This window comes from Leptonotus elevatus, chromosome 9 (assembly GCF_054856555.1).
Source record: "Leptonotus elevatus isolate MCC_2025b chromosome 9, RoL_Lele_1.0, whole genome shotgun sequence".
In the NCBI taxonomy this organism is placed as follows: domain Eukaryota; kingdom Metazoa; phylum Chordata; class Actinopteri; order Syngnathiformes; family Syngnathidae; genus Leptonotus; species Leptonotus elevatus.
In genome coordinates, this window is record NC_141247.1 from 17,098,610 (window position 1) to 17,118,030 (window position 19,421).

The 19,421-nt window shown below is 39.9% G+C and overlaps 1 protein-coding gene across 1 annotated transcript in view; it reads right to left on the bottom strand.

Annotated features, from left to right (window-relative positions):
* Window positions 1–19,421, bottom strand: part of LOC147168587 (DNA dC->dU-editing enzyme APOBEC-3G-like) — a 144,219-nt gene that overhangs the window by 37,516 nt on the left and 87,282 nt on the right. Inside the window, exon 12 of the mRNA XM_086084539.1 lies at window positions 7,558–7,590. The gene's annotated coding sequence lies outside the window, so the exon portion shown is untranslated. The remainder of the gene's footprint in view (window positions 1–7,557; window positions 7,591–19,421) is intronic.

The window sequence follows — 19,421 nt, forward strand, 5'->3', positions numbered from 1 at the left end:
GTTTTTTTGTCCTTCAATGTAATCGTCAACCCGTCAATAAATTTGTCAATCCGTCAATGACGGACGTCCCATTCTGCTGACAAATGACGACTGGCAGAAACATTGATGAGCGTTCATTTTGCTGAGCTATCGACGAATGATCGATTGACGGTTCGGCTTGAAATATTGACGGATTGACGATGACGGACGCTCAAAATTCATTGACGCGTCCGCCGATGCAAATTCGGCTTACTACCAATGGCATTTGTACGGAGAGATATTTTAACGGGCATCGTCTAGCTATTACATGTATTAGATCAAAACAGCAACAACTGAATTTACTACAACAAACATGAATTTAAAATTCAATTCGCTTAGAATTTGTGTGCCTCCTTGATCGAGAAAATAATGATGATAAAAAGTGAAAAACGCGTGACCCATTTTGGGTCTCCAACAATGCTTTGGGAACGCATTCGAAGAAAATAAGTTGTCTCCTTCAAAGTTCTATTGAAGTTCCCAGGTGTGTGTGTTGGTGTGTTTTCAATGTCTTAAGGGGAAACTCAAGTGTGTTCTGTACAAGGAAATGCAGTTTTGTGTCTGGCCATCCATGTCAGGCACGTAAATCACAGAGGGCCACCATTCCCGCCTGTCACCATGAATGTAAATACCACCTTTATATCCCAGCCTTAAATATGACCATGAATAATGGAAGAAGCAGGTGAAGGCAGGTATTGAAGAGGGATCAAGCTTATATTTTCCATTCCTCTTTGATATGAAGCCACGATGCCACCGAATCATCCAATCTGATTTACCGCTGAGCGGGAGCGGTAATCAAAAAAATCAACAACAACAACAAAATAAAAAAAATATCATGAGGTTTTACACGAGTGATAGATGAGGCCTGCGGATGCTTTATAAGGCACGCAACGTGCATCTCAAGACAAAGAGCTCTTCGGAGCGGGTGCTTCATCTGGATTCCGCCCTAACAATAGATTCCGAAATGTTCGGTATTTGTTTGTTATTTGTCGAGCGTGTCAGCGTATAGCGTGTCCGGGCTTGTCTTGCAAGAAATGAACTTAGTCACACGGCCCCGAGACAACGGCGGGCGAGGTATCGCTGAAGCGAACGACTGAAGCACCTCGCTCCAGCAGACCACTTAATAGCTTTGGCTGACGCACACCTTGGTAATGCATCCGTCAACTGGGCCAGAAAAAATGATGATGAGCATTCCGCTTTGCTACACAACCTGCGGACCGCTGCTCACCATGAGTGCAGGATTTACTTCTGCGATGGTACCTTGACTTACAAGTTGAATTTGTTCCGCAAGCTTGGAAGCAAATTTACTCTTATAACAAAACGTTGGTCCCCACTCCAATGAAGTAAAATTCAGAAGTGGCAAATCCAGGTCCAGAAAGTAAAAACCCTGCCACATTTTGGCTTTAGCCCCAGTTACTAGCTAGCTAGCTAGCACCCATGGTGCTCGTTTACCTACTAGGGAGCTAGCTAGCTAGTTTAAAAACCTGCCACAGTTTTGCTTTAGCCCACTGTTCTGAATATATGACTGGATAACCGATAGGCCAAGGCTTTTGAAGTCGCGAGGTCGCCATAATGCTCCTCCCAAGAAATGATTCTCGGCATACGATTCTATACATTTACATCAGCATCGAAATTGAACATTCGAGACAGCATGACTTATCATGTTTTAAATTTGTTAAACATAAACAAGAGGACTTAAGACATTTTACAACTTCCCTGAAAAACATGTATAAATTATATGCTTAATGATGTTTGCAGGAGGAAACTTCTGTATATATTTTTTATTAAAGAATTATAACTAATTTAACAAAAGATGCGTCTAAGGAACTGAGCGATAAAAGAAAAAGTTTTTTTTTTAAAGCAGCCCACTTGTTAATTAAAAAAAATAATAATACATTTTTACTTGGTAAAAAATAGAGACCAAATGCCACAAACCCCCTAACCCTGCCTCCGGCCCTATCCTAACTGCCTACGAGCTGTTTATGTCTAATCTGTATGTATACCGTATAGTTTATACAGCAGTTTGCTCGCGAGCTGGGATGAGCAAGATGGCCGCCCTGTGACTTCAACGGCTTGCACAGGCGTCTATGGGCTATCGGCTATCCAGTCATATATTCAGATCAGTACTTTAGTCCCATGGTGCTTGTTTACCTGCTAGGGAGCTAGCTAGCTAGCACCTGTGGCTAAAGTCAAACTGGCAGGGTTTTTAGCTAGCTAGCTAGCCCCCTAGCAGATAAACTAGCACTATGGGAGCTAGTTAGCTAGCTAGCACATGGGGCTAAAGCCAAACTGTGGCAGGGTTTTTACTTTCTGGACCTGGATTTACCACCTCTGGGAAAATTCCATTAATCCATTTTAGACCCCCTATAAAGACCAAAGCAATATTTTTAATAATGACCACTAGGGGCTCGGCTTTCTTTAAATCTGTGCAGAGGCATGTTAGATCAGGTGTTGGTAATTTCTCAGACGTGCACAAGCCGGCGTATTAAAAGTTTTGCTCGTTGGGGGCGTGAACATAGCCGACTCCATTTGCCGCCAATCAAAGCGGTCCATCGCATTCCCTTTAAATATGGCGCACTTGCATCCCTCATGGAGACATCTCTGTGCAGAAAAGGGTTCTTGGTCTGTCAGACTGGTCATCATCCAATCGTAGGGCACATACAAACAACTATTCACTCTGACATTCACACTCATGAACAATCTAGAGTGTTCAACTAACCCAACATCCTGGGCTACATGATATAACATCCCTGGGATGTATTTGAAAATTCAGCTCCACACGAATGTCTATTTATAACTGTATGACAGTTGAATGTGATGTTTCCTAAAACATTGCCTGTAAAGTTATTAAAAGTTGAAGCCTAGAGTGAATTCATCAAACAATTCACGTCACAATAAGAGTATAAGTATAGCACTTGATGTCCAGCTTAGCCTCTTCCTGTCTAGATTTTGACAATTTTCTAGAGTTGTATTTATTTTCTTTTTTTCATTTCAAATTGACTGTGAGGTTGCTCGAGGGGAAATTCACGGTCTGCGAAGCGACGACAGCATGTCATTCCATGATTCACAAGTCTCAAATCTTCTTTTCTTTTGGCTGACTTTAATTAAATATGAAAGGAGGATGTTTAAAGTACCCAAACACAAAGAAGTACAGAATGTATATATTTTATTTTTACACCAGAATATGTACCAACAAAGTGTGTCGTGCTGAAGATGATGTAGTGTAACAGCCAACCAAGGAAATTGATTGAGACCGATCCAAGCAATTTGTTCTCCATCATCAGTGTGTCCTACACGCATGCACACCCGCACTTAGTGCTAATGACCTATGATTGGATCTCTAAATGCTTAGCCTGGACATGCCATTAAGTGGACTGCTCACTAAAAGGCTATAGGATAGAAAATATCAATGCAAAATTTGTAAAAAAAAAAAAAAAAAATCAAATAAAAAATCTGTCTTAATACATTGATTAATGCGTTTGGCATTTGATCGATATTAACCCCTAATCAAAAGTATAACCACAACGTTAACCCCTAACCTTAGTGATGCATGAATTTAAAAATAATGGTTTTGAAAGTCTGTTAAAGTTAATACACTCTTAAAAATTGCTGGGTAAAAAGTAACTCAATGCTGGGTTATTTATAACTAGCGCACTGACCTAGCACGTTGGGTCAAGATTTTGATCCAACAAGGGGTAAAAACTGTTCATAATATAATAATAATAATAATAATAATAATAATAATAATAGATTTTATTTATAACACACTTTACATTTATAAAATAAATCTCAACGTGCACAGTACAGGGAACAATAAAAGCAATGGAAGCACACAGTAAAAAACAACAACAGTCAATTAAAAATCGGAGTAAAAAAATCAAGAATAAATATCAAAAATAAAAATCTGCTACTAACGAGTATCAAGAAACGGCTTAGCAGGTTATCAGTACATCTGTTCTTAAAAAATAATCCTAAATGTATTCTCAATATTTTATAAGGAGAAGAAGAAGCAACAGAGTATGTTTGGGACAGTTTTTCTACTGGATGCCCTTCTTGACGCACCCTACCCATTTTTGTCCAGGCTTAATTGGGTCCAGCAGTAGCTGGAAATATAACGGGTCTTGATCAAGATTTGAACCCTGGTCCTCGAGTCAAACCAGCCATCCAGCTGCCACCAACAGCTTCTAAGAATGTTATTATTACATTTACTTCAACTTCAGAACATGACAAAACTGTGTCCGCTTAACCCAACTTTCTGTAAAAGTAACCCAATCTGATCAAAATCCACAGCTACACACTACACAGTGAGTGGGTTAGAAAAACAACCCAACATTTTTTTTCCGACGACATCGTCTTGAGCAATTTTTCCTACTTCCAGTTACTCCCTGAACAAACTTTGCTAGTTAGACTCTCTTAACTGGCCTTAAAATCTAACTATGGACATGAAGTCAACAATGACTAACTGTCAGTAATTAACTGATTTTAGGGTGACTAATGCAACCTACGGCAAATGAGCAACACTACAAGTCAATAGGTAAATAATGGCCCGTATGTTGGTGTCGTCAATGTAATGAAATTACTCTCTTCCATAATGGTGGTAGGCGGTAGTTCATTTCGGCTTTATTTATATGAACAACGATGGTAAAAACCGAGTGGGGGTAAAAGACACGAAACCATCAGCTATGCAGTCCATCATTCATTGCACCCACTCACCAATCCATCCATCCATCCATCCTAATTCCCACCCAACGCTGACATTCACCCACCAAGTGCTCAAGCCTAACACCCACCCAATCGTTTACCCATCCGCAACCATTAATCTTTCCATCTATAACCGTCCAGCCATCCAAACTGAAAGATTACCTTGCAGTTAATATACCATCACCCCACTTATTTATTCACCCATCCGTGATGTTGATACCTAGTGCATCTTAAGTGGTTTGAAGGAATATCTAATCGATATCTGCTCTAAAATTAGATATACAATGATGTATCCATCCTTCCATCCTTCACTCCATTCACCCAAATTCACATGGAAGGTCTGGATGGCGCTCCATTCATCAATATACAGGGTGTCCCAAAATCCACTATCCACTTGCTCTTCTATTTAGTTTCAAGTAGCATTCAGATAGACATAAGGCCATCAGCATTTGACAGCTTAAGCTTTGCAGTTTTTGCAAGTATATCATTTCCTTGCCCGTGGCTCGCCAATTGACTTTAGAGGAGCGTCGCAAAATTGCCCCCTGGCAAGACGGTTTTCTGTCCCTGAAGGCAGGTCAGCGTTAGTTAGAGAAATTTATGGCCATCACACTCCTATAGCGCCTACTATTGTACAATAGATGCTATACATGGCAGGTTTCTCAAAACAAAACAAAAGATAACGATTTTAAATAAATAAATAAAATATCATAAAAACATGGAAACATAATTGCAATAAATATAATAATAATAATAATAAATACAAAAAAATATGTAATAAAATATAAAGATCAACGTGAAGTCAAACATGGTGTTGAATTGAAGTCAGGGACAGAAAAACTTGTGATGTCAATTGGTGAATCTTGCTTTTATATTCTGCAACGCTTACGCTAACAAATGCTATTGAACTCACGTCTGTCTGAATGACAGAGGTGGCAAATCCAGGTCCAGAAAGTTAAAAACCCTGCCACAGTTTGGCTTTAGCCCCTCGTGTTAGCTAGCTAGCTCCCTAACAGGTAAATGAGCACCCGGGGAGCTAGCTAGGGAGCTCTTTAGCTAGCACCTGAGACTAAAGCCAGACTGTGGCAGATTTTTTTTTTACTTTCCGAACTTGGATTTGCCTCCTCTGCTGAATGATAACTGGAAAAAAAACAGCAATGCATATAAACAACCTACAATCTCTAATAACAGTTAATATTGAGGCACTTACTTGCTAATGCTCGCACACATTGAGTTCCTCCACATATTGACTCGGTTCACAAGCATATCACGTTCCTTCTAACTATTAGCATGGATTTTAAACAGAATTGCCAAAACATACCTTGTGAAAATTAAACAGCACTAAAAAACTAGCCACCAGAGGGTCCTAAAACTGCACAAATGGAAATCAACCTGACTTTTTTAACAGACGTGCTGCTTTTAATATCGTGAAATGACGACGACGATATTGTAGCAATTTTAACATCGCGATATCACAATATTTGCCGGTATTGTTACATCCCTAATATTTATATGCCCTATTATGTTGGACTTCATTCAAACCAGATAGTGAGTGATTTTACACACTTCCTCATTAATTTTAAAAAGCCTCACCAGGATGTCAGCTGGTTAATATTGTTGACATATTTGCACCTGTAAAGTTAAGGACCTCGGGCGTCCAACTCGGCCTTGATGACTCGCGGCCGGGCAATATGAAACGATTGGTATTCATTGTTGTCTGTTGGAAACAATGAATTATTTATGCTTGGCTCGGAGCATCTGCGCAAAGCATGAAAACGCTAACCGCATTCTCCCTTCATAGTAGCCGACTGGAACTCGACGGCAGGCAATTCCGCCTGCTTTTACGACGCGTAGTCGTGAATAAAGTGGACTGCAGAGAGCACACGCGAAGCGCCGTTATGCTGTGTACATGTACGTTAAAGGTTTCATCAATGTTACATCTGGCGAGCAGCAGGACTACTTTAATTAGTGGAAGCGATTATTTGTGGAAACTAATTTGGGTACAAATACACAGAAACATCATTAGCAAAAGCAAGTAAAGCGCTCTCCGAGCTCACATCAGGCAGTTTGAATTCGAGGTGAGAGGCCCCGATGAACGTTTGATTGCCCACAGGCTTGTTTCTTTCCATTTGGAAAAAAACAAAAAAAAAAAAAACTGGCCGATTCCAAAGATAACAGTTGATTGCATGATCGTTCACGCTGGTCAGTCCGATACAGTGGAGTGATGCAACAAAAAACAGCTCTCATGTTGTAAGAAAAAATCAGAACTTGCAAACGCATTATCCATCTTTGATGAAAAAATAATGACTCAACATTAATGCTTACACATGGAATTATTCATCAAACAGCAATCAATACTAGCAGTGGGCAACCTGAGGCCTGATGGCATTGATCCGGTTTCGCTATGAACGCTTGGGGGTACGCAAGATGTCTGTTGCAATTACCAATTTATTTATTTGTACATGTGTGATTTTGTCCCTGTGATATTAAAAAGGTTTAATGTGATCGTTTCCTCTGTGAAATTGCATTTTACATAAAAACTAATATAATAATGAAAAAAACATACTTTCATTGTGTGCATTATTGGACTCCGGGAGTGTGCAAGATTAAACATGATATATAATCACAAATGCTTTATTTATTTATTTATTTATTTAGTCACAAACTGAAGGTTTTGTGGTGATGGAGGACCCAAGGAAAAGGGAAGCAGTGAGGCAATGCATTTCTAAATAAACAAACAAACCACACACACACACACACACAAAAAAACAAGAGTCAAACAAACCATACACAAAAAAACGAAACAAGTCAAAAGTAACAAACCAAAATCAGGAATAAACTCACCACATCAGCACAGAAGTACTCGGGGAACTTGACCTGACGACAACAGAAACAAAACTGATGAGACAACCAGCGACACTTGGAGTGAATGGAGGGAGCTGATTGGTTGACACGAGGGACTGGGCTGAGGTTAACAGGTTGAAACAAAAACTTAACAAGCTAGACAAGACATTAAAAAAAAGGCACACATGGAATAAAACTCAATATAATCAAAACAAGTCAACGCAAGACAGATTATGACATGTAATATCCCAGATTAAAAAGACAAACCAAAAATGATTAGTTAAGACACCAGGATGGAAATGCAATGTTGACTCAATATTATTTTTTCATGTATTATTTTCTCTCACTAAATGAGATAGTCAAATATGAATGTCAGCGCAAAAACAAACAACGTCAATAAAACAAACAAAAACCGTACTGCTCACTCATTGTAAATATATATTTTTTAATGTTTGTGAGACCCACCCAGCTAATACTGTTAGCAAATACTGTATAATAATAGATAATAATTCACACAATTAATAATTGCATTGCCAAAGTGACTTCTATTGTGGATAACGCTCTCATTCTGTTACTACCATAGGTGCTGAAAATCAAATTATAACTCGTAATAGCCGCCATGATAATATTTTTGGGCAGTGCACTGCCTGCTGGGTTGGCAGGTTTCTGCATTAGCAAAAACAAATACAAATATATTTTTTACTGTAGAATAAAGTCAGCGACAGAGAAAGCTCATTGAGTTTTTAATGGCATTGTGCAACAAGGTCAAATTAGAGCTGATTGAAGTGTCGGAAAGCAGTGGTTGCCTGCAGAGAACCTTCACTCACTTTCATGCTATTAATGGAACAACATGATATTCTTTTTTTTCAAAGATCCAAGGACCAAGCACTCACTTTTCTTTGTCATTCTGCACAACCTACATAAATAAGATGTCATGTGATGCCTGGGATGCAAGAATCAGGTTCAGCATTGCCCTAGAAATAACTGGTGCCATGCTTGTTTCCCATGAAAGATTTGCTGACATCAGTTTCTTAATATAATTGCCATATAATTAAAATAATATAATACGTTTTGTAGTAAATGCCAACTCATGCTTCTCTGGATGTTAGGAACATTTTAATTAGTTGCATATTAAAAACACATGAACTCACATCACTTCTGTATGGTCTGAGCAACCGGGGCACTTTAATAATAATAATAATAAAAATGATTCTAATACAGTGGAACCTCCAGTTAAACACTCAAAAAGTTGTATAATATGCTCAATTGGGATTCATGTAAGCTTACCAGTATGAAAATAGTGATACTCTAGATTTATCATACCAACATGAAATAGTTTCACATACTTCCTTGACATCAATTACCTTTTTTCCTTTTTCCCCAACATGGACCTGATTTTCTCAAATCAAAATACCAATTTACAACTACAAAAATCATCCCAGACTTTGTTATTGCAGACACAAACTGGTCACATCTGGGACTTTAACCTTGCATTGTGATGCAGCTCTTGCCAGCTGTGCCGGCAACTTTCTCAGGGTTGTTGATTTCTTGAGCGGATGAAAGCGCCTGCTGCCCGTCACGCATTAAACATGTCGCCAGGGACTCATTAGCTAAACAAATGTGTGCCATCACCTTGCTGTCAGATGGCTCGAGTGCCATCCTCGCTGAACAAGAGGAATTATAAACAGACCAGTGGGTCCCTACAAACAGCCCCTTTTACAAAAGATGGATAGAACGAGGTGGTCAGATGATCCCTATGTAGTCCCGTCCAAAAAACGAACCCAAGTGTCTAAACCAAAGCATGTGAAAAGATTTGACTGATTAATGTAGCTGCCATTAGAGTCAGCTTTAAAATTAAATAGGCTACAATTAGTTTGATTGTATCATAAATACTAGGAATTATTTTATGCGTTTGTTAGAATGTTGTTGTTTCGATTTGTTTAATAGTGGAACCAATGTGCGTGTTGCATGGGGACGCTAATGATTGACGTATCGCTACGTCACTTCCTGTAAGACTACCAAAAAGCCAGCCTGAAGAGTTGCCGTTGTAACTATTGGAAGAAGGTATTTACTCTTCTCTAGTACATGCAGCCAATAGAGATCCTGGCGTTGACGTGTCCCAAAATGGCCGTGCAACCATTTTGGCAGAATAGAAAACGTGTCTGCCACTTTGAGTAAACGGCAAACGCCACACTTGAACAATGATTGCCAAATGTTGTGGACCAGCTGCCACAACGAGAAGAGGCAAAAAAAAAAAGGATAGAGCATGTTCCAGGCTACCAAAAGGGGAACTTTGTACATGGTGGCTAAATCAGCAGATGCTAACTCTTACCACACGCAGAACGTGGGGGAAATAATCTGTTTTGTTCATTTGTCCTGCTTCGGTTTAATAGATATTACACAGTTAAATTTAATAACTGACCAACACCATAAAGAAGATTTTTTATGGTATAAATGACGGCTGGCGTGGCCGATTTAGCAGCTGCTAAGTTGCTAACGTACATAAATAACACGGCCAAGACTTGCGAGAAACTGCCAACTTGGGGGGGGGGGGGGGCGTTCAGAGAAAGTCACGTGACATCAGGATCTCTATCAGGTAACATATTTAAATTGCAATCATTTGCACTCCTCCTGTTAGCATTTACAATGCCTTTTGAAAGTAGTAGTGTACTATCGTTCGCTCGTTAGCTCGCTAGCGCTAGTCCGTTAGCATACTATCCTCGTTAGCGTAAGCAAGGTTGAATTTCTTGGCCTTAATTAGCCCTAAAAAAAACTGCTAAAGTAGCCAAGACATACTAGAAATAAGCGCAGAAATGATGTCAAATGATACATCTAAGTCCAAGATACAATTTAATCAATCCAAAGACTAAAATACAAAGCAAGCATTTTATGAACAATTCCGAGTTTCTCGTGAGAACATTTAAACCTGTTGACGAAAGTGCATTGAACTACAGTCTCTTGCCTCATCAAGCAAATGTCTAAGTCTTCGCCGAGCAAAATGTAGCAATAATTAATAAAGTGCATCGAGTTCCCAGACTGCACTTAATCAAGTCACACGTCCTCTCCGCATGGAATCATCAGGAGCTCTTTTCCACATTGCCTCTCATCAGATGGGACGAGGTGCTCCATCACTGATGATAAGAATGCAGGCTGAGGCCCAAGCAGACGCTGGGGTGAGAGGTATAGATTGCTTCTGGTAAAGTTAGCGAAGACTAATCCAAGGCAAGGGGAATTAGTGCGGCTCCCGCTCCGTTCCTCACGGCAGTGGTGATGCGATGTCGCCTGGCTAAGATGAATGGAGTCACATATATCACGATGGAGTATCTCCCTCCATTAGAACCCGAACGTGAGCTGACTTTCCTTGGTCATTTTTAATACTGCCAAGTGATTTGAGGTGAGCGGTGCCTTTTGTTGCTTGGTTGCAGGGTTATGCCAAAACATGCAGGGCAGTTTTTCACTGAATTCGTTTTTATCTAAGTAGAACACGGCGGGTTAAACAGGTCATACCGGGAAATCGTTCATTTTGAGAGCTAGTTCCCAGTCATTCGATTCGGAGGAATTTTTCACTTGTCTGATGATTCTGCTCAACTCATCTTATGTTACACGCTTGAAGTATATTTTGCTGATGAACTTTGTAAAGATGGCGCTACTATACGAATCAAAATCAAAATTACTCCGTTATACGTTATATAGTTAGCTCTGTTGCTAGTCTAAATGTAGCATCACAGATGGTAACGCAACAACAGTCATTTTGCTATTATGTCAAATTCCATGAATCCGGGATACAGTTTGTTGGTATACAAAATTATCTTTACCAGGCAACATATTTGTCGCACAGCACGGTGCAGAAACATCTTTTGTATTATTTTGTATTGGTTACTGTTAAATTTTGGGGGAATTTGACTTTTCAACATTGAATTTCTCCGTGGCTCACACAATATTGCAGTGTACTGGATATTATATTTTAACTTCCAGTATGGACTTGTGTAATATTTTTTTAAATTATTTTCTCTATACAATGTTTCCCCCCCCCCCCCCATCTAATATAGTTGCATTTATTACCAAATATTTGGGAAATTTTAAGCTATTTTCTAAATCGTTTTTTAAATAGGTTTGTACTACTCTAATCATTTCCCACTAATATTTAATTTAACAAAAAAAGTATATTTTATTATTATTATTATTTTATAAAATAACCTTGTACTCAAAACTTTTGCAATCTTTTTAAATCTAACGTATAAACTTATTTTTTTTATTACGGAACATTACTGGTTTGACTGTACCTAATGTTTGGACTTGTGCCACTTAGTGAGTCACTTTTGCATTTCTTTGATCACAAATATGATAATTATGCTCACTGCGATTGATTTCATCTCGAGTTGTAGCGTCAGTCGCGTTTTAACAGGACATTAGAGATGTTCCTCATTTACATACTTACATCTATCTGTACAATATCACACCCATCTTGAAAAGTGGTAGCAAAAACTGCATACAGAATGATGACATCCTCCGCATAAGGAAAATTTCTTCAAAAGACCATTCAAAGATTCTCTGTGAAGCATCATTGTGAGCGCACATGCAATACAGTCAAGGCAGATTTATGTCCCCCTTTATCTCGCCACATTAATATGCTTTACACGTGTGTTATATCATTCTGGAGTCCTTGAACGTAATGTGTGTGTATTAGCAAGCATGATAAATCTTGACCGAGTGCTTACACTGTATACCGGCGTGATGAATGACTGCTGTTGTTTGTCGTTTTGGGCGACTTCTAGAACAACAGCAAAAGAAAATGCAGCTGCCAATTTAGCAGAAGCGCGATATTCACAGCACCGTATGTTATCATTGTTTTCCCTCCTGTCGCTCATTTCGACATGGACGGGGGTGCGAACAGGTGTGTGCGAGGATGCGTGTTCATTCCAAATGTCTGCGGCATTGTGTGCTTTGAAAGCAGATGTGTGGCTTTCTCCTCCATCTTTTAGAATTGCACTCGTGCCAACGTCGCTTGAGTAAATCTGATTTTTGTACAGGCATCCTTGATAGGGGAGAAATATCAGTCCAACGTAAGTATCAACTCGACCCCTTTACTCATTCAAACCCCAAAACGTGTAAATATGTTTTTTTAATACTTTGTCATTCATCCCCCCTCCCCCAACGTTATTTAAAAAAATAATAATTATGCAAGAGCATAGAGAAAGCTTTGATGCAGCTTCTGACATGAAGAGGTGTCTTAAAAGCAATTGTAGTTATTACAAAAAAACAGCCAGCAGGTGGCAGTAGAGTATAAGAGATCAGCCAGGGCCATGTTGCAACAAGCTCTTTCTGACAGTGTTTTCACCAGGAATGTGAATATTGATGAAACTATATATATATATATATAAGCTATATTCTAATGCTAATACTTTTTTTTTTCGATGAAAGAAGAAACTCAAATTTTGGTAGGTTCTATGTTTTTATAGCAATAAAACACAATATTCAGTGGGCTTCCAGTCAAAATCCAGTAAAACAGCCAGGAGCGAAGGGTTTGCTTCAGTGAAAAAGGCTGGGCGTGAATGCCATAGGAATTTAAAAAAAAAATTAAATTATTTTATGGTAACAAATTCATGTTATTAGAGGGAAATGGGTTGTAATGTTAAGGCCTTTAGTCAGGTGTTAAAGGCACAGGCTAGCTACAGGGCTTTTCTGCCTGCTGCACCTCCAGCCATGCCAGCGGGGCAGGTCGTCAGCCATGGGCCCCCCTCCATTGATGTTTCACTCCATTTATTCTGGAACATCCCGTAGTGGTGGAGCAACAAAGGTCCCCATGCCATCCCCTAGCAGCTATCCCTAGGATCCATCTTATGCCCCTTTTATTTCCAGCCGATTTACACAGGGTAACGAAGCAACCTACCCCGCTTCCCTGTGAGTCCCTTTGCCACCGCTACAAGCACTAATAGCCAAATCATTCAAATCAATCAATAATAGTCCAGGGTGTATTTCGCCTCTCACCATAAGTCAGCTAGGACAGACACCCCATGACCCTAGGACACGCTCAAAGAAACTGGATCCGAAGAATGGTGCCTTGAGGGGCCCGCTCTATTTCAAGCAGTGGATTAATGATACAGATTATAACAATAGAGCAAATCTCCTAATTCTGACCATCGCACCACTCCGATAGCGGCTCAAAGTACTCATCTTGAAATCTGCCTCGGGGAGCCTCGGGGTGCATCTGGCTGGCTGTGGCCTGATGAGACACCAGTGCAGCCCTTCTGGAAGTTTACACACTCACCAGCTGTACAATCCAATCCGGGGAGCAGCATCAAAAAATACACTTCAACCATTTCCACCTTCCTGTGTGAATTGACTGTAGCTTTATCGTGATCGTAAATTATGAACAGGTTTAACGTTTACGATTGCCAGACCTGACAGATGATACACCACACATGAACAATCCTTCAGAGACTTCTGAGGATTGGGTCTTTGCTAAATTTGATTGGGAGGGGGAATAAATGCTTCAATACACATTTAACATTTAGATTATTATAACAGCATTATAGCCCCTCACTGACATGCACAAGCACAATACTCAAAAATGGTGAAATATATACAGATTGAGATTCATCAAATTAGCAGCACTAGCAATTCTGAGCTAGCTTTAGCATTGTAAATAAACCGACATTAGCCACAACTGCTGCGTTTGTAGGGTGACTTATTTGTTACTTTTGTTTGTTACTTACTATTCGAATTATTTGTTTTACTATAACAATAATAACTACTGTACTACTTTCAGGTTATACAGACAATTTTCTAAATTTTTGTCAATTCCCCCAATATGTCACTTTCTGTATCACATTTTCAGTTCGGCCAATCGACTTTATTTAATTGGACTGATGAAATGATTTTCAGAATTAGAAATAATACTCAACTTTATTTATTTATTTATTAAAGACAGATCATTAAGACCTATATTTCCAATATAGTATTTTTCCTTTAAAAAAAATTGCATGAAATTACAATTTTCTATTCTTCTAATTTCCAGGACCTGATCATAAAACGGCCACAAGAGGGTACAATATTCTAAAATTATATTTTAATACTTTATAGCTACAAAGTCAGCAGTGAATACTGTACAACCAAAACATTGCATTCGTTGCGACAAGCTAACCAGCTAGCTAGCTAGCTAACCCATAACAACGTTATTTCAGGAGTGTGTATGAAACTGGTAATCTGCAATACCCAAATAGCAGCACTCAGTTTTAAAAAAAGGTTCGTTACCCCGGTTCTATAGTACGCTACTATGCTAGTTCTGCTGATTATTTCAGTGACCATTATGAACTTTATTTGAAGCCTCCAAGCTTACTGCTTCCTCTGTAGAAATTAAGTCTAAAACCATCACATCACCGTTGCTTGACAGTCATGCACAGCAAAAAAAATCAAGTGTTCGCCACAAGTGAAAGAGACACAAATGACCGGTTTTTTGCACCCTCTGGCCTGCCCTCCACCTGTCACTCTCCCCAATTAAAAAGGTAGGCCCACCGAGCAGGAACATGACTCTTCTTCTTCTGTCGCTCCAGTTTAATTATGTCTAAGTCCACAAAGGCCACACAGAGGACGCGGTCCAATTAGTCGACTGAGGGCGATGACATCACGAGTCACCATTTTATAAGAAAAAAAAAAAGTCTTAAAAAAGATGGTCTTAAAGGAGATTAAATTGGGGATGAAGCCATCGAAGCTGATGAGAACGAGATGGCAGATACGAAGTTAAGCTAACTTCTTACTTTCATTTTCTTAAGAACGCAACTTCCTATTCCTTGCTGGCTTTTCACGCCGCCGCTCACCACGCGTGCCCACGCTTGACAGCCTGTTATTATCACGCCAGTGCGCCGCATATGTTTCGCAGCCTACGTAAAATGTTAATGCTCTCAACACCCGATCGTTTTCTACTCACTTGTCGTGTGGTGGATGTGTGCGTCTGTGCGGGAGTGCAGTTGTATGATCTCTGCACATTTCATTTGGCATTTAATCCACAAAGCAGATCGTTAGACTTTTGAGGCTTTCCAATGTTTGCATAGATGTGTGTACCAAAAGGTTGGCTCCAGGGAAGACGTGTGTGTGTGTGGGGGGGGGAGGGAGTGACAACACTCCCTCGTTGTGCTGCAAAATGGAGATATAGTGACAAATGTGATAGGTGCAAATCTTTGATACAAACCATATAAAAATATTTTAAACTCATTAAAACTCTGTGTCTAAACCACCAGTTCAGATTTTTTCAGACAAACCGTTTAAGGAGGCTCAGTTACATACTGGGGCTGCCTTGCTACATCCGGCAAGTAAACAAATAAAAACAAATGGTTAAAAATATCAGCCATTTGGCGTAGTCCGACATGTATTACAAAAGTAATGACACAGTGCCGTAAAGTGTCATTGTGTTTGTTTTTCTATGATGAATGAAGTTAGTAGCCACAGTTGTCGTCTGCGCATTATTGGACAAAATAATTGTGCGATGAAGCTTCACTTTGTGTCGCTGCCCTTGTTTTTACTTTACCGATGACTTCAACTTTTTAAGGCTGGCGGCGATCAGGGTTAGCCCAGGGTTTATCCTGTGTACAAAATTCAGAGGCGGCCACCTCCACCTAATTTGCTCGCCACCTCCAGCCTGAGCCACTGATATCGCTCAACACACCACTGAGCTCGGCAGCAACGCATTTTAACTGCAGTTGCAGTGTTGCGCCATTATGGAGGCGCTATATCAACAACAAGCAACAACCAAAGAAGAAACAGCTTTCTTTTCTTTCTTTTTTGAAAACTTTCACGTATCGAAGAAGAAACATCACGGAGCAACCATTGCACACTCCCATTTCCTGGTTGTGAATAGTGTTCTACAACAACGCTTAACTATATTTACAATTTAATATGTACTAGTGGATGAATTTGTAATGATTGTAGCTAAAAAATGGCAAAAAGTAGTGGCAATTTTGTATTCATATAATCTCTCATTTCTAGTCCCTGATCGTAAAATGGTCGGGATGATACCACCGCTGCCTCATTTTGAGCCATGGAAAATCAAATAGCCTCAAGTCATTTGTGTTCGGCTAACATTGGAATCATCGGCTAGCTTACCGCGTATGTGTGAGCACTACTTTACGACGGAACTACACCGCATCTATGTCAAATCAAATAGTTTTGCTTGTTTTCAACCTATTTGAAATGATATTTTCAAATATCCAGTGAATCAGTAGAATCCTTTTGCACCCAATATATTGACGACCATATCAAATGAACTACTAGGTTTAAGGAAAATATTTGGGAATTTAAGGAAATATACAAAGTATAATGTACAATTTTTGGGCGTGCTCTACTTCAGTTCAGAAAGCGTCAAAAGGACAAACTTGTGCTTGTTCTTTTTTGTGAGCCTCAACAAGGGTTGCCATGTTTTTAGAAAAGAAAATTGACTTAGACTTTGCTTACTCCTATGGTTGTCTTATAAATGCTCAAATTGAGCTACTCTTGAAAATGATGTTGTCTTAATATTGATTGATTGAACAGTCGATGGACAGTTGTTGTTTTTTTTGCAGCGTGCCGGAGAATGGGAGGTGTTTGCTGATAAGAATTCCTCTTCGGGGGTGTTATTACAAAGGCCCACATTAATATTCACGCTAAGGGGTGAAGCCTCCAGAGATGGACTAGCCTCTGTATGGATTTAATTTCATTTACACAATGCCTCTGCGTACCAAACAGCTCTTTTCTCTCTGCCCTCGGAGAAAATATGCAACGACAAGATTTGTGGAAAATAAAACTCCTCCGTCACACTTAGGCTTTCCTGCTACTTTTTATTGTGCATGAGTCATCCTAGTAAATATCATCCTACTCACTGATGCCTCTTCTAATTAACAATGAACACATCTTTATTTTCCATATCATTGTCACGAATACATGTAATCATGTCTCGTTAACTGTTGCTTCTCGAGGTGTGGTCCATGGGCTGTTTGTGGTCTATTTCGTTTGAGTATAAATACACTAGTTTTAAGACATTGCAGGGTGGTTTTGAGTATAGCTTTGATTAGTTGTTTTAAGAAATCTTAGCAAGTCTTTTTTTTTCCTGTTCTATTGGCACATAACTGCTTTCAGCATTTTCTTAGCCCATTTTTTTCAGTGCCAATATTTGAGTTTTCAATTAAACTAATATTGGCGGCACAGGGAAATCATGTCAAAGCCAAGATTCAAACTCACAAACCTGTGAACTGTGAGGCAGATGTGTAAATTACTAGCCCACCATCAAAGCAGTGTGGGTTCAGTTCCTGTTCAGTAACGGTGTGAAGATGAGTGTGACTGGTTTCTTTTCTCTATATGTGCTCTTTGAAAAACTGGTAACCAGTCCATGGCGGAATCCACATTTGCCCGAAAGTCAGTTGGGATCAACTCCAGCTCCCTGCAGCTCTCAACAGAATAATCAGTCTAGAAATTTGATGGATGAATGGACATAACTCAATACATTTTCAGTGTCTGCTCATTAATTCGTGTAAATTCCCAACAACAGCTGTAGCTTATCCCAGATGACTTTGATGATTGATCAAAAGGCAAAATACACCCTGGACTGGTCGTCAGTCAATGACAGGGCACATAAGCGGACAAACATTCACTCTCAAAATCAAAGCTAAACCCACGTTGCGCAAAGTTCTTTCACATATATTACAAAAATAACACCTTGCACCCTATCTTATATGCTCCCCACAAATGTGACATGAAATCCGCACAGATAGCAGTGTCACTGAAATTGACTTTGCAGTCTAAGCAGATAAGTCAGCGCATAACAGCGATCGTTCCGCCGCGTGAACCTCAAAAGCTGCAATACAAACGTGCCAGTGACAAACTCAGTTTCACGCTGAACAGAAGGAGCCAGATATGAAAAGAGGCTTTTGCGAAAAAACACAGGCCAACGGGAGAGCCAACATGGAGACAATAAGAAGTTATTGGCCAAACTGGGATGTACTATAGCTCCTGCACCTGCTGCATCCCATTTTTAGTGCCTCTTCCAGGATGTGATTAGGGATGATGGGGTGCTCCATCAATCATGCGAACGCCCCCGAGGCTGCCGAGCTGATTCTGCGAGCCGCATGGTGGTTCCTCCGCACAATCCGTCACATGCGCTCTGCTCCACAAGTCATTGTGGTAGCTACTCTATCGCCTTACTGTACAAACTTCCTGAATTCCACTGAGCAACAAGAGGCCATAAAAATGTATTCCTGGGTCAAACTGCTGCCATAATACAACTGCGCTGGCTATATTTCAAGTTACATTTTAATTGTGTACAAATATGGTAACCTCTGGAAAACAGGGCTTACACATACTTGGGAATGCCAATAGCAAAGAAGTCAAATTGAATTGAATACATCATAGATTGGATCATGTTCCGCTTTGGTAAGTTTGCTTGTAAAAGTAAAGAGCAAATGGAAATACCTGTACTTCCTATTTTTCCGTAAGTTAATGCATTCGAATTCCTCCGGGGGAGCAACGAAATCTTCGCCCCCCTCTCAAGAATGCGATTGCTGGCATGCTTCCATCCGTCAGTGTAAGCGGAGGCTTGAGTGGCCTCAGGAGAAACTGTGCATTGAATTAAGGTCCATCATCTGCCGTGACAGCCATTTACCTCCACAGTGCTCTCTGATCAACGAGCACGACTTTGGTGGATAACCCTCCAGAGAGACGGACCGTCGGGGGTGAGTGACAGAAATAGCGCAGCGGGGAGAAATGGATGTACGTCTGCTTTGTTTTGGAACCACTGTGCGTTTTAGGGAATTTGAGTTTATGTCAAAGCAATTTGGAGCTTGTGACAGATCGCTGGAGTCCCATTTAAAAGGGCGAGCTCCTGGACTTCAGTGATTATT